At 45.3% G+C, this 15,706-nt stretch overlaps 1 protein-coding gene across 4 annotated transcripts in view; it reads left to right on the top strand.

Annotated features, from left to right (window-relative positions):
* The window catches only part of PALD1 (phosphatase domain containing paladin 1), a 167,722-nt gene that overhangs the window by 13,628 nt on the left and 138,388 nt on the right, over positions 1-15,706 (top strand). Inside the window, exon 1 of one of the 4 annotated variants that reach the window (XM_058188759.1) lies at positions 4,527-5,076. The exons of the other annotated variants lie outside the window; for them this stretch is intronic. The gene's annotated coding sequence lies outside the window, so the exon portion shown is untranslated. Of the gene's footprint in view, positions 1-4,526; positions 5,077-15,706 lie in introns of those variants that run through there. 4 annotated transcript variants of the gene reach the window in all.

Raw genomic sequence — 15,706 nt, 5'->3', positions numbered from 1 at the left:
ATGTCCTCTTGGTTGATTTGACAAAAATAAAATTTACTTACTTGCGCCAGCTTGAAGGGGTGCAAGAAAACCCAGCCTCTATAATAGGGCTGGCTGTGCTTTGAAAATGGTTTGCAAGAGATGCTTCTGGCCATTGAAAACACTGCATCTTTTATGCTGTTAATTAAAGCAGCAATGTCTTTTGTCCCCCCAGCATTCATTAATTTATGATGTGAAGTCTTGAAAGTGACTTTTAAAGCAGTGGCTTCTCTTTTCACTCTTGCAAGTCAAAAAGAAATGGCTGCTTTAATAACGAGGAGAGTGATATACTTATTCAACGTCCAAAGCACGACTTCGAATAATCTTTGAAAGGTGCACAGCCTTAATCGAGAATAAAGCAGATTTTTAAACTCCTTACCATTTTCGGCCACTCTCTGGGTTCCATTTACATTCCTCCCGATATTTATTGCCTTGGATCCTTCCCCCACTGTTTTCCTTCAGCCTGATGATATCTTGTAAATATTTGGCTTCTGCTTGGTGGCTGCAGCACAAGTCAGTGGTGTTTGCGGAAGAAATATCGTATTTAAAGAGCGTGTTTCAGTCTCTGTGGTTGGCATTTACCCAGAGGGTTCCTCAGCTTGAATGTACTGACCATCAAGAAAACTTCCAAAGAGGAAGGAGAAGTCTGGTTAAAATGTGGGTGTTCCTGCTATTTTTCTGGATCAAAACTCAAGCATTTTTATTTCTTTTTAATGCAGGGTAATCGGGCTCCCTGGTGTTTGTGTGTGTAAAACCTAGGCTTAGCAGGGTGTATAGTAGAAGTAACTCTGCCTGAAATCTATGAAGGATCATGAGTCATCGGCCATTATGCTTTTAAGCAAGAGTGTCATCATTTGCTTTTCTTCGTTCAATATGTCATTCCAGTCCTTGGAGGCAGCTCAGAATTCCATGAAGAGGCATTTGATAGGTGAAGAGTGAGAAAATGGATGGCAGCAGTGGTGGTATTCAGCCGGTTCTGTCCTGTTCAGGCGAACCGGTAGCGCCGACTGTGGTAGGCCCCGCCCACCTGCCACCGGAAGTAATGCCATCCTATTTAGCCATGTTTTGGAGGCTGTGCGCATGCACGGAAGGCACGCACCCGAGCAAAGTGCATGCGCGGGAGGCCGAGCATGCGTGGATGGTGCAAACCGGTAGGGAAGATAATTGGCTCCCACCTCTGGATGGCAGGTTCCAGGAATGTGGTGAGAAAAGGGTACAGTAACTCTGGAGAGATGCCTCAAAGGTGCTTTTTCAAAAAGCAACTGTGCTGGATTTTTTTTTTCCTTGAGGAAGAAGATGTTTCGCTTCTCCTCCAGGAAGCTCATCGGTTCTGGGGGGTGGGTGGGATGGTGGGGGAGATGGAAGGATTAGTTCTGACAGGATGGAGAGGGGGTGTGTGTGTTAGAAGGATCACAGGACTTTGCAGTCATCTGGCTGTTAGCGCTGTCCCTGAGAGCTTTTGAAGCCACTTATCTGCGCCCTCTAAGTCACCTGTATCGGGTGCCAATGCAGGTGTCAGACATGTGGAGAGATACATTTTGCAGTGTGTGTTACAGTTACCTTGAAAGGAGGAAATGAAGGAAATTACTCATTCACCCATCTTTTGTCTTTGTTTTTTTGGGAAGTAGCTAAGTCAACATTCTGATAGCCATCCCAGCAGGGTTAGGAAAGTTTTACGTGGGAAAATCGCCTTAAATGAATCATCCGCAGTAAATCTGATTCTTTTGTGTGGTCTTTGATTTATTTATGTTTCTGTGCCCCTTCAGTCATGATGATTCCAAGTGGCTCTTTCTTTTTCTTTCTTTCTTTCTTTTCTTCCTTCCTTCCTTCCTTCCTTCCTTCCTTCCTTCCTTCCTTCCTTCCTTCCTTCCTTTCTTTCTTTTTTTCTTTCTTATCTTTCTTCCTCCCTCCCTCCCTCCTTTCTTTCCTTCCTTCCTTGCTTCCTTCCTTCTTTCTTTCCTTCCTTCCTTCCTTCCCTCCCTCCTTCCCTCCCTCTTTTCTTTCTTTCTTTCTCTTTCTTTCCCCCCTTCCCTCCCTCTTTTCTTTCTTTCTTTCTTTCTTTCTTTCTTTCTTTCTTTTTCTTTCTTTCCTTCCTTCCTTCCTTCCTTCCTTCCTTCCTTCCTTCCTTCCTTCCTTCCTTCCTTCCTTCCTTCCTTCCTTCCTTCCTTCCTTCCCTGCTTCCCTCCTTCCCTTCCTTCCTTCCTTCCCTACCTCCCTCTTTTCTTTCTTTCTTTCTTTCTTTCTTTCTTTCTTTCTTTCTTTCTTTCTTTCTTTCTTTCTTTCTTTTTTTCGTCTGTAGTTGATTTACAAGTTGCCATTATTTAGGAGAGGAGCGGGTCCCATTTTAAAAGAAGCAAAGTGGTTTGTGCTGCTGTACAATTATGTCTGGAGGGGGGTGGGGAAGTACCCCCTGTGAGTCAACAGTATAATTTCAGCAGTGGGGAAATATCAAAGAAGATTTGGGAAGATGCTGGCAAGGATGTTCCCCAAAGAGTGCAAGCAAATGAAGTTGAATAGACTTTGCTTCTTTTGTGTTAAAGAGTGGCTGCTTTTCTGACCTGTGTTTGTGTGAATTAAGCACAAAGCAATTCACATACAACCCGGAAAAGCTACATGCAGTGTTGCATTTAAATTAAGTATTATTAATATTGTTAATACAGGTAGTCCTTGACTTACGACCAGAATTGAGCCCAAAATTTCTGTTGCTAAGCAAGACAGTTGTTAACTGTGTTTTGTTGCATTTTAAGACCTTTCTTGCCCCAGTTGATAAGTGAACCATTGCAGCTGCTTAGTTAGTAACATGGCTGTTAAGTGAATCTGGCTTCACCATTGATTTTACTTATCAGAAATTCGCAAGAGGGGATTCTGTGACCTTGGGACATTGCAACGGTCATAAATGTGAATCAGTTTCCAAGCATCTGAATTTTGGTCATGTGACCAAATGGTCATAAGTGAAAAACGGGCAAGTCAATTACTTCAGTGCTGTTTTAACTTCAACCAGTCACTAAATGAACTATTACAAATTGAAGGCTATCTGCAACTAATTATTAATTATTCTATTAAATATTGCTTATGAATACGTTTGCTTGGTGGCGGGATTTTAGGATTTTATTTGAGAAGCCCCAAGGGGATTCATTTCCAATGGCTTCTCTCTCCTTTCCTCCAATGCTGGGAAATGCCCTCCCTCTTTTTTGAAAGAAATTAGCATTAAAGGTAAGAAGTGGATGATGGTAGAAAGGAACTATTTAGGAACTATCTGCTTTTCCTGCAGTAATCTGGTGTCTTGAAAGTTCTTTGAGATATTTACCGGCAGCTAGACCCTAGAATATTTGACGTTTCCGTGTGCTGGCCTGCATGCCAGAAGTGGCACGCGAAAGCATCCCGCAAGGTATGCATGGCCCCATTGGCCTTCACGTGCGCGGGGGCGGCGATACCCGGAAGAGTGGCAAGTCCATCGCGCATGCACAAGCTGGCACCCAAACACCCGGATACTGGCCTGGAAGCACGCCTGATGAACAACTGGCCCTTGCGCACGTGCGCAACGTCAACCCGGAAGGTCGGATGCCGGCCTGTGCATGTGTGCCGGAATGCCGCTCTTCTGGGTTCTGCCACCCCCCACGTGCACGATGGCCAGCTGACCGGCGCGCTTGTGAACGCGGAAGAGGAGCCAGCGAGGCTGTGCATTCTTCACGGGATGGTTTCGCGTGCTGCTTCTGGCACGCGTGCCATAGGTTCGCCGACACTGCTCTAGAGAGAGCCGTGTTTCTCGTTTTAAATTAAATATTTTTATTTGTTTATCAAAATATGAAATACAGAAATACAAGGGAAGATAAAGCTAACGGGAAAATAGGGGAGGTAAAGAGGAAAGAAAAAACGTGTAGAGTAAAGGGGAAAAAGAAAAAAAAAGCACTGGACTTCTGATTCCTTTTGGAGCAATAGAATATGGTAATAACACAAAACCTCGACTTTTTACTTTTATATAATAATATATACTTGCCATTTCTATAATAACAAACCTATCTAATCGGCAAGACCCAAAATGAAAGTTCCATTTCCCCTACCACCACCTCAAGCACAAAGTCCAAAAGCGGTTTCCAAACAGAAACAAAATTAAATGGTGTTCTTTCTTTAATCAAAGTTTGTCAGTTTAAGCCATCTCTGCTAACTCCCATCCATTTTTTCCCCCATCCATTCGTCAGTGGTGGGAATCAAAGTATCCTTCCATTTTTTATGCGTAGAAGCAGGGGTCTCCAACCTGGGCAACTTTAAGACTTGTGGACTTCAGGTCCCAGAATTCCTCAGCCAGCAGAGCTGAAGTCCACAAGTCTTAAAGTTGCCAAATTCGGAGACCTCCTGGCGTAGAGTATTCTTGCTGCTCTGCATCATCGTATTTTTCTCGACCCTGGCAGGTTGACAGATGGACTTCAAATCCCAGGCTGGCTGGGGAATTCTGGGAGTTGAAGTCCTCCCGTCTTTCAACTCGCCAAGTTCGAGAGACGACGTTGCGCTAGTAGGCTTTCTTAAAGCTCCTTCCTGACAAATGAAGAGGAGAGCCCTGCCTTCGAAGTCCCCCTCACTTGGCGGCTGAGTGCCTGTGGCTTCTGTTGCCAGGAATCTCCCGGCTTTTCATTGGCAGAAAATCCTTGAGCTGAGCTGTGTCTCACATGCTCCAGCCCAGAGACGGTCGGTCGGTCGGTAGAGAGGAGGCTTTTCTGCCCTGGGAGAGGATCCCGCTCGTCCTGTTTTAATTGGCATTGGCTAGGATTTGATCTCTTGAAAACAAAGTGCTACAGTCTCTGCTTCATCAGTGGCTGGCATTCCTCCCCCAAGTCCCCGAGGATGGGCTTAACTGCTTCACCACCAGAGAGGATCAGCCATGGCCAACTTTGAAGGAATCTCTTGAAAACCTGGAGCAAGAATAGAGGAATCTCTTGAAAGCCTTTCTGGAAAGATTTGGTGGCTTTACTTTGAGTCAGCTGGTTTTGTTTTCCTTTTTTTAAAAAATTCCTCATTCCAAAGAGAGGAAATTGGATGATTTCCCTGGCTGCTAAAAATCAGGTACATTATGTGGACTTTTTTTTTTCCTTTTCTGCTGTTGTCTTCAGTTATAAAACTTCCTTAATTCTGGAATCTTAAAAAAGACATGATGATTCTGGTGGGATTGGAAAATAGTTTGTTTCTTGATGCAAGTTTCTCTGGCTGTCTTCAAAAGTTGTTTTGGGGCTGGGGGATGTTTTTAACAGATTATAAACACCACGACGTCTGGCACTATAAAATCTTGTTTCCCCTGATAGAATTTTGAAAAATTTCTTCGACAGACTCACTTATTGCTTGTTCTCTTAATGCTGAGAATCTAATCTTTCCTGCATTTTATGGCCATAGTAAAAATTACATGGATGCAAGAAAGTTGCATTTTCATGTATATGCCTGCAGGAGCATGTAATAATTGCCACAATTCTTCACATTCTGGCAGATCATGAGATCTCACTGAAACATTGGTATTGTTTGGAAAGTTAAAGAAAGCATGTTTACATACAGAATTTGCTCCGCGTCTTAAAAGAGATCGTTGTATCTATTGTGGCTGATGGGTCATGATGTATTTTTAGATAGAACAGAGCTTCTCAGTCAGAATGTAGCTTATTTTGATTATTGCAGCTTAGAATTTAGGATAGCAGAAAAACTGCCAAAGAGACTATTTATGTTATCCACGCTGACTGGATAGAGTAGATTTGCACCCAGAATTTAATTATGTTGATTTGGAAATGAATCCTGATCCCAGGGCCACACATTTCCAAATGGATTTGATTTGTGTCGTCGTCTTCTTCTTTTTAAAAAAAATTCTTCTCTTGCCAGATTAGGAAAATTCCCAGCTTCCTCTGGCAAGCATTTTGTGCCTTCTGCTACCAGTCCGGTAGCAAAGAAAAAGGAAAAGAAAAAAAACCAAAAACCACAAGGGAAAAAAATGGGTTCCCTTTGCGGTGATAAGGGTGGAAAGAAAAATGCCTCCTGTGACATTTTGAGAAATATTTTAAGAAATGCTGCTTTGGCTGGAATCCCCAGAGCAATTTTTTGACTTCCCTGGGAGTACTTCCCAGTGGATGAAGTAAGGACCCTGTTCTGCATGGCTTGGGAAGATACCACAAGGGGTTTGCCACGGGGGTTTTATATTGACCTGCGTTTAGCAATGGAGAACGGTGGGTTCCTCTGTTATAGCAAAGCAGCATATTATGCCATCACTCTTTGTAGGCTAGAGCAGCGGTCACCAACTGGTGGTCCGTGGACCACTGGTAGTCTGCAAGAAAATTTTGGTGGTCCGCAGAAAAACTATTTGCATTTTTTATGTTGCACTAAATCAGGGGTCCTCAAACTACGGCCCCTGGGATGGATATGTGCAATGAACATTTGTGTTGCTGCAGAGAGTCTTCCCACTTCGGGGTCTTTTTGTGTGGGTCGGAGGGGGGCAGAAATTCCAACTTGGGTTCTGCTTCGGCCTCCTGGTGCAGGGCCTTTGGGCAATGGCTGGAGGGAACCGCTGCTGGTAGTGAAGAGCTGGAGGGCCTTGTTCCAGTGGGACTGCATCATGGCCAACTGAGCCTCCAGGTGCCTGTACCTGGCCTTGCATTCCCACAGGTCTTCCCTCTGCTTGGAAAGCCTATGCTCCTAATCCTCAGTGAGGTGCTTGTGCTGAGCCTCCTTCTCGGCCAGATCCAAATTGAACTGAGCTGTTTTGCCAGCTCTTTCTCTTAGTGGCTGCTTAGCTCCAACAACTGCTTTCTGTTGGGGCCCTAAGGAGCCTAGGCAGGCAGGCGAGGAGTAGCAAGTAGAGGCTGGCAAAGCGCCCCTCAACTTGAGTGACATTGAGTTGGCCATGCCCACCCAGTCACATGACCACCTTGCCACACCCACCCAGCCAGTCATTAGGCAGATCATATTAGTGGTCCACAGGATTTAAAATTATGAATTTAGTGGTCCCTGAGGTCCGAAAGGTGGAGACCCTTGGGCTAGAGCCTACTTTGTGAGTGGAACAAAATAGCCATACTATATTTCTACAAATGCCTGCATTGTTTAAAGTGGTTTACCGCCTTTTTTCGGGAGATAAAAGGAATATTTGGCGGAGGGTGAGGAGGGGGAGTGTTGAATGACCTGACTACAACCTGCCAAGGGTAGCTTTGATCTCCTCATCCAGCATTTAGTTTTATTTCCCTGATAGGCAAGATGGGGCAGGCCCAAGTAATGTACCATTGGATTTCATGATGCTGAGAACGGAAAACACAGAATAATGGAATTAGGATTGACATTAGAAGGCATCTAGTCCAGCAGTCCCCAACCTTTCTGGCTTGGCAGCCTGGTGGGGCGGGGGGGGGGGGGGGAGAGAGGAGGGGGATGGTTTTGTGTAAGTGGCAGGTGCGAGCAAGTGCGAATGCCCACTGCTCACACAAGTGGAGCTGTGCATGCTTGCTTGCCCACCACTTGTGTGGCCTGGTTCTGAATCAGTGGTGGGTTTCTACCGGTTAGTCTCGGTTCAGGCGAACCGGTAGTGGCGGTAGCGGGAGGCTCCGCCCACCTGCCTGGATGTCATCACGGATGCTCTGCGCATGCACACACATATGTTCCTGGTTCTGAACCAGGTAAGAAAAACCCATTACTGTTTTGAATGGGTCACAGTCCGGTAGTGGGCTGCAGCCCAGTGGTTGGGGACCCCTGATCTAGTCCAACTCCCGTACTCAGCACACGCTCTGCTAGAGTATTTCTGACAGGTAACCATTCAATCTCTGAACATATCTGTAAAGAAGAATTTGCCACTCTATACTGTATGCCTGCCTCTAATGGTACATGGTAATGATCTTGGGACACATGGGTGAGGAAGAGAGGGTACTTAGAGAATGATCAGATAAGATAGGGCAGTGATGGCTAACCTTTTTTTCCTCGAGTGCCAAAAGCACACATGTGTGTGCGACAGTGCACACGTGCGTGCCCACAGCCATAATGCAGTGCCTCCCATATGCCCCCCCATGCATGCGCACGTACACTCCATGTTTCCCCCTGCGCATGCATGGGTGACTCCGCTACCACCCGGGCTCCCCCCACCCTCTCCACACATGCCCACTCCCCCAGATCCCCCCGGCCCGATTTTGGTCCCAGGAGGCTTCAGGGAGGCCTGCTAGGCCCAAAATCGGGCAGGGGGGGCCCACATGCTGCATGCCCCCCCCGTGCATGCTCGCATGACTCCCCTGGCCCCCTGCACATATGTGCACAACCCCACCCACCCAGTCCCCTCCGCAATGTAGGCGCGCCTCCGCAGACCAGTCAGCTGGCCAACGGGAGCATGTACGCATGCACGGTGGAGCTGATCTAGGGTGACAGCTCGCATGCCCGCAGAGATGGCTCCACTTGCCCCCTGTGGCCCCCTTGCCATAGGTTCGCCATCACGGAGATAGGGCAAGCCTGCAACTGTGTAATGGGAAGAGATTTCAGAAAAGAAACCTACATAATTTGTCAGGATGCAAAAGAGACAGCCAAAGATTTGTCCTATCAGACTTCAAGTTTCTGTTAAATTAACCATACAATATAGTAGAATTAGCTCATCTAGTTGGGTTTCCTGTCTGGTTTCCCGGGGGAAGGCTGCTCCTGCAAGCTTATATAATTAGGAAATTCTTTCTGACATCTAGCATGAATCTACTTATTATGAGTGAGGTGTTGTTCAGGGCCTGATTTTCTAGGGCAATAGAGAATATGTCCATCTATTCTTCTATTTAGCAGGCTTTCACATATCTAAAGACTACATCATATCTTCCTTCAGTTATCTTTTCAGAAAGATAAACTTACTCAGTTCCTATAACTGTTTCCTAGGGCTTCACTTCCAGACCCCTCACCATCTTGATAATCCTCCTCTGCATCACTCCAATTATCATGGTCAGTGATGGAATGTGCACCCTGCAGGTTCAGAGAAGGAATCCTTTGGCAACACAGTTTCCCAGAGAGAGGCCCAAATTAAGCAAATTAGGGGGTCCCGCTTGAGCAGGGGGCTGGCTTGGATGACCTACATGGTCCCTTCCAACTCTGTTCTTCTATTATTCTAACTGCTCAGTTCCAAGCTGTACGCGAGAGAGGGAAATAGGTTCAAGGCAACCGCAACCTACAATATCTCAGGATATATCTAGAGAGTTAGAATGTTATAGCTTTAGTTTGGCAAGATTCTGTCCATTGGATCTAAGCAAATAGAATATTGAACTCAATTGTATCCTGTTGTCTTGTTTCTGGGCTTAGGCTTGACACTATCCTTTTGGAATGGTGATGCCCAGAACTGGACATATTGTATTCCAAATGGGGCCTACTGTTGTGACCAAGGCCCAAGTAGTGATTACTAAACACAATTCAGTCCTCAACAAACTTATTTAATAAAACAGCTGAGAATTCATTCTCAGCTTCATCCAAAACAAAATTCTTAATAACCAGTCTGTCGACCTTATCACCAACCTTTGATGTCTTTGGCAACCTGCCAAAGGCTTTTCTTGGCAAACCCCCCACAAAGTTCAAGACACGCTGACAAGAAGAACGGAAATCAACGTTGCTTTTCTACAAAGAACCCAACGGCTCGTTGCTGCTCTTTTAAGCCTTATGGGAGTGGCCAATCATCTTCTGGCCTTACTCCCGAGTTGTCCTTTTCTCTTCAGATGCTCTTGCCTTCTGGCAGCTCTTGGTATGCATGCACTAGGAACAGGCTCCTCCTGCTTCTCTGCCTCTCTGCTGTGCACCTTTGGAGGCTCTGGAGTCCGTGCATCGGTCCTAGATGGCCGTGGCCCCATCTCTGCCTCCAGTGCAGAGCCCTCATCTGGGCCTTCCCCTGACTCCAGGACTGGCCCATTGTCCTTCCTGGCCTCCTCACTGTTGCGTAGTCTGTTGCCAGGGCTGCTGGCTGCTGGCGGACCTACCAGGACAGAGTAGAGTGGACTTCTTCATGATCTAGATCAGTGTTTCTCAACCTTGGCAATGTTAAGATGAGTGGACTTCAACTCACAGAATTTACCAGCCAGTATGATAGCCAGGGATTTAGGGATTTGACATCCACCATTTTAACATGGGCAAAGATGAGAAACATTGATCTAGACCAGGGGTGTCAAACTTGATTTCATTGAGGGCCGCATCAGGGTTGTGTTTGACCTCGGGGGGGGGGCAGGGTAGAGGAGCCAGGATGGGCAAGGCCAGCTCAATGTCACTCCTGTCAGGGGTGCCTTTGGTGACCCTAGCACTCTGCCAATGAAAACAGGCTCTCGAGCTCAGTTTTTGGCTGCCACGGCCTCCTGCAACCCTCTGCCAGTGAAAATGGAGTTTGGGAGTGCATTTTCACTGGCAGAAGTACTGTGGGCCGGTCCTTTGCTGTTTCCAGGGCAGCCCTGCAGGCCAGATCTAAGTACCCTGCGGGTCGGATCTGGCCTCCGGGCCTTGAGTTTGACACCCCTGATCTAAACTCTGTATTTCTGTTAAGGCACCTGCACCATTTTGATGGCTTATGTGCTTGACAAGGACATCCTGATCCTACCCACAAGTGTTACTGCTAAGCCATGTCTCCCTATGCTTGGATCTTCATTCTTTATATCCTTCCCAGATATAAAATGTTACACTTCATTCCATTTCATCACATCCTGTTCCTTTCACCCTACGATCACCCTTAGATCTTCTGGAATCTGTACTCTTGTCTCTAAAATATAAATGATCATCCCAGCTCTCAAACCTCCCCATTTCTGAATACGATGTACTGTATGTAGCCATGATGGCGAACCTATGGCACACGTGCCAAAGGTGGCATGCAAAGCCATATCTTTGGGCACACGAGCTGTTGGCCAGCTCAGCTCCAGTGTGCATGAGTGTATCGGCCAGCTGATTTTCGGCTGGCTCGGCCCATGCCTCCCTTCCCAGGAGTCTCCACATGCCCCGTTTTGGATGCCAGGTAAGTACAAGACTTGTGCGGAGGTTCTGGGAGGTCATTTTCAGCCTCTGGAGGACCGCCAGGGCAGTGGGGGAGGCTGTTTTCACCCTCCCCATCCTCCAGGAAAGCTCCTGAAATCTGAGGAGGGTGAAAAATGGGCCTACCGGGACCACCGGAAGTCGGGAAACGGCCTGTTTCCGGCCTCCGGAGGGCCTCCAGGGGGGTTTGGGAGGCTGTTTTTGCCCTTTGGAGGCTTCACGTAAGCCTGCATGGCCCAAAATGGGGCACGGGGTGTGTGTGTCTTGCACTCATGCACAGGGAGCACAGGGAGGTTGCGTGCACATGCAGGGTGTGTGTGTGGGGCATTAAATTATGAGTGTGGGCATGCGCACCCACAACCCCCCACGTTCCTCCCCCGCTTTTGACAGAGGTTAGCCATCTCTGGTATATAGTGTTTGAGTAATAAGGGATAAAAGGCTTGGTGAAGAAGAAGACGACAAAATGATGGACAAGGACTTGTGTAAGGATCACCTTCAGTTATCTCCATCCAAGAGCTAAAAATGTGACTTCCCGGTGAATGATAATATCTGCTTCACGGTTATAATGGAGTTGGCATTAAGCCACGGATGCTCAAATTTTATTACAATAGAAGCTCTTGTTTAAGCAGCAAGTGTGGGTAAACCATAGGGAGTTGGGGGAAGGGATATTGGTGAAATGCTGAGATTGATTTGCGTGCACCGGTTCAAATGTGAAAAATATGTGAAAGGGATTGGGTTCTTCTTGACTCTAGCAGCGATCCAGCAGTCATGGTGTGATAGCCAATCCTCGTGTCATTGACTAAATCTGGCTTTATTATCAGGGGCTGGTTTGACATCTGGAAAGGCTTTAACAAATGGGTAACAACTGCACATTTGTAATCAAGCTCAGGGCTTTCTCAGCTCACAGATACATCTGGGGACATGGAAGACAAACTCGGCAGACTTGGTGGTGGGAATGTCAGGTCTTTTGTTGTGTTTGGGCCTTGTGAGAATTCAAGTCTAGCCCATCTGGAGTCGCCCAGTGCATAGGGGGTTGGTTTACACATTGCCTGGAGATTAGCCATAGATGGTGAGGTTGAGACTTGGCTTATGTTATTCATTGAGTGTTTTTCGGACACTTGATCTTAGCTAAGAAGTCATGAAAACAATTTATTATAAACATGTCCTATTTTTTAATATATATTTGTTTGTATTTTTGTATCAGTTTTATAGATTTGATACGGTTAATTGATCTAGGTCCTTCGAACCTTTCGCCGCGAGCTTAAGACACATCTCTTTATCTGCGCAGGACTGGGCTAGAATTTTAAATTTTATATTTGGTTTTAATGGGGTTTTTATTATTCTATTGGGGTTTTAATATTCGGCCGTATTTAATAAGTTTTTTAATTGGGGTTTTAACTTGTATTTATGTATATTTTTACTTGGCTGTAAACCACCCTGAGTCCCTTGGGAGATAGGGCGGTATACAAATATGATAAATAAATAAATAAATAAAATAAATAATAAAACATCTGTCTGTCTATCTCTCTATATGTCTCTATCTCCTCCATCTCCTATCTATCTATCTATCTATCTATCTATCTATCTATCTATCTATCTATCTATCTATCTATCTATCTATCTATCTATCTTCCGTCATCCATCTTCTATCATCATCAATCATCTATAGTATCATTATATTTCTGCATTGAGGTTAATGCAAATACCTATTGTAGACACTATTGTTGACTAGATCAGAGGTAGTCAATCTTTTTATACCTACCGCCCACTTTTGTATCTCTGTTAGTAGTAAAATTTTTGAACTGCCCACCAGTTCCACAGTAATGCGCCGTGTATTGTCGTCTGTGCATGCCTCTTGCGCACCATGGATTGGGTTTGGGGGAGGGGTGCCGGCTACCAGCTTTGCTTGTCTGTTACAGCTGGGTGGTGGTGGGGAGATGCGCGAGCTATTCTGGGACAAGGCTCTTTTGTTTGCGGTCGCACTATAGCGCCATTTAGTTTCACTTACGTAACGTGAACTAAACTTATGCGCGGGTGATACAAATAGTATATTTTCAGAAATTTAAATTGTCACGGGGAATTTTATGAAAACCTAATGGAAATGTTTTTAAATAATGCTATGAATTTTTTTAAAAAAGTCAATTAAAAAAAAGGAAAGTGCTTCAGTATCGGACAAAACCCCTACTGCCTACTATGAAAGCTGGAACGCCCGCTGGTGGGTGGTAGGGACCAGGTTGACTACCACTGATAATATATGTATATATATTCTTGCTCTATTCTCCCCTCCAAATATTATAGAAAGAACACCAAAAAACCAGCAATTCAATCCCTGAGCTTCATAAATTCCCTATTACGGCAAATTGTACTTTTTAGAAAATGATTGTGAAGATCTCCTCAATAACAGAAGGAGGTGCGGTGGCCTTGAGACCTTCCATAATTCTGCTGTGTTTTCTACACTGAATGCAAACCTCAGGGGTTTAGTAGATGCATGCGGTAATTGGTGTATACCAGAAGAGAAACCATTTTAAAAAAATAAGAATAAATACATCAAAGTCCACCCTGTATCCTGATGCTTCTGTAATGGATCGTTCTGGTACTGAGCCACAAGACGTGATGTGTTTTCAAAAAGCCTTTGAAAAGGATCTAAGTGCATTCCTGGGGTTGGTTTTAAGGGGGAAAAATTGACTGATCCTCCTTTTCCTGCTGTGGTGAAAATGGGCAGTTCAGAGGTGTATTTTCTTCCTTAGCATGTTTACAAGCTGCATTCACACATCATCCTGAGCCGTGTGTAGTTTGTTTGATTTTAGCTTAGCTTGTTTGTGTGATGAATCCAGGAAGGTGGGGTGAATTCACTGGGCCATGATTAAACAATCTGTGTGGCAAGATTGACTCAGCCTTCCATCCTTCCAAGGTGGGTAAAATGAGGACCCAGATTGTTGGGGGCAATAGGCTGACTCTGTAAACCACTTACGAGAGGGCTGGAAAGCACTGTGAAGCGGTATATAAGTCTAAGTGCTATTGCTATTAATGTAATGTGCAACCCCAAACACAGTGAGAGGAGCGGAGTTCAGTTTTAACCTCAAAGTTGTTGCCAATTGTTGCTTTATAGCAGGGGTGCCAAACTCTATTTCATTGAGGGCTGAATCAGGTTTGTGTTTGACCTTGGGGGGGGGGCGCGGGTGCATGTGGGCATGACTGAGGTAGGTGTGGCCAGCTCGTTGAGGCTCTGTTTTCGGCCACTACAGCCTCCTGCAGCCCTCTGCCAGTGAAAACGGAGCTCGGGGAGGTCGTCGCAGCCAAAAAGAGAACCCAGGCAGGCCGTGCACAGCCTCCCCAAGCTCCATTTTTCCTGACAGAGGGCTGCAGGAGGCTGTCACGGCCAAAAATGGAGCCCGAGCAGGCCGCACACGACCTCCCCAAGCTCCATTTTTGCTGGCACAGGCATTGCAGGCTGGTCCTTCGCTGTCCAGGGTGGCTCCACGGGCCTGATCTAAGCACCCCGCGGCCCGGATCCAACCCACGGGCCTTGAGTTTGACACCCCTGCTTTATAGATTCTGGATTGTTGGGGATAATTTAAGAAACAGTTGGGAGAGATTTATCTTTCAATGAAGATATCAAGGTGGTAGTTAGCTTTTTCTTTTTAAGATCAACAAGCGTAAAGGAACAAGTAGTCTAGGAATATGTCTCAGAGTAGCACTTGTTGGAGTAGCTAGGAAGGCCTTGAAAAGATACTAAAGTACTGTGCGGTGTCCATACTTATAAAGATTAGAGTCAAGCAAGCCACAGTATTCCTTGTGACACTCTATGGAAGCAAAAGTTGGAGCTTTGAAGTAGCAGGATAGAAAGAGTATTGATGCCACTGAACTTTGGTGTTGGAGAAGATTCCTGAGGATACCATAGACAGCCAACAGAAAAAAAACCCAATGGATCATCAGACAAATCAACCCAGTGCTTTCGCTCAAGGCACAAATGATCTACTTCAGCCACAAGTGATGACCCAGCTCTCTTAAGAAGTCTCTAATGCTGGGAAAGGTGGAAGGAAAGAGGACAACCAGCGGCAAAGTGGACGGATTCAAGTTACGATGGCAAGGAGTGCACCATTGGGAGACCTGAAAGAACAGATTGGAGACGGATTGTCCTTAAAGAAAATCTGTGTAGGAGATGCAAGGAGTTGAAAACGAGCTGGAGGCACATCATCCATCCGAAGAAGTCTAACCATTAGACCAAGTTGCCAGGAACTTCAGCATTGTCCTCTTCAAAAACCGTACATGTGCTTTGAAAACATTCATCTTACATGTGCTTTGAAAACATTATTTTATTTATTTATTTATTTATTTAATTAGATTTTTATACCGCCCTTCTCCCGAAGGACTCAGGGCGGTTTACAGCCAGATAAAACAGAACAGCAATATAAATACAAGATAAAATACTATTTAAAAAACTTATTCAATTTGGCCCAGATTAAAATACATTTAAAACAAGAAAACCCATTAAAAATTAAAACCATATAAAAACTAAAATTCTATGCCACATTTATGCCTTGTGAAATGTGGCATAACAGCATTGACTATCAAATCTGTTGTGTTTCCCTTTGTATTTCTCATCAGGTGGAGTATTGAAGCACAAGTTTAATTCTCCCCCCACCCCCCAATTTTTTGCTGTCCTAAGTTGTTGTTGTTTTAAAAAAAGCAACAACAACTTAGGACAGCAAAAATGCAGGTG

The sequence above is a fragment of the Ahaetulla prasina genome, chromosome 6 (assembly GCF_028640845.1).
Source record: "Ahaetulla prasina isolate Xishuangbanna chromosome 6, ASM2864084v1, whole genome shotgun sequence".
In the NCBI taxonomy this organism is placed as follows: Eukaryota; Metazoa; Chordata; class Lepidosauria; order Squamata; family Colubridae; genus Ahaetulla; species Ahaetulla prasina.
Note: the sequence above shows the minus strand (reverse complement) of the source record. Positions and strands in the feature narration are given on the sequence as shown.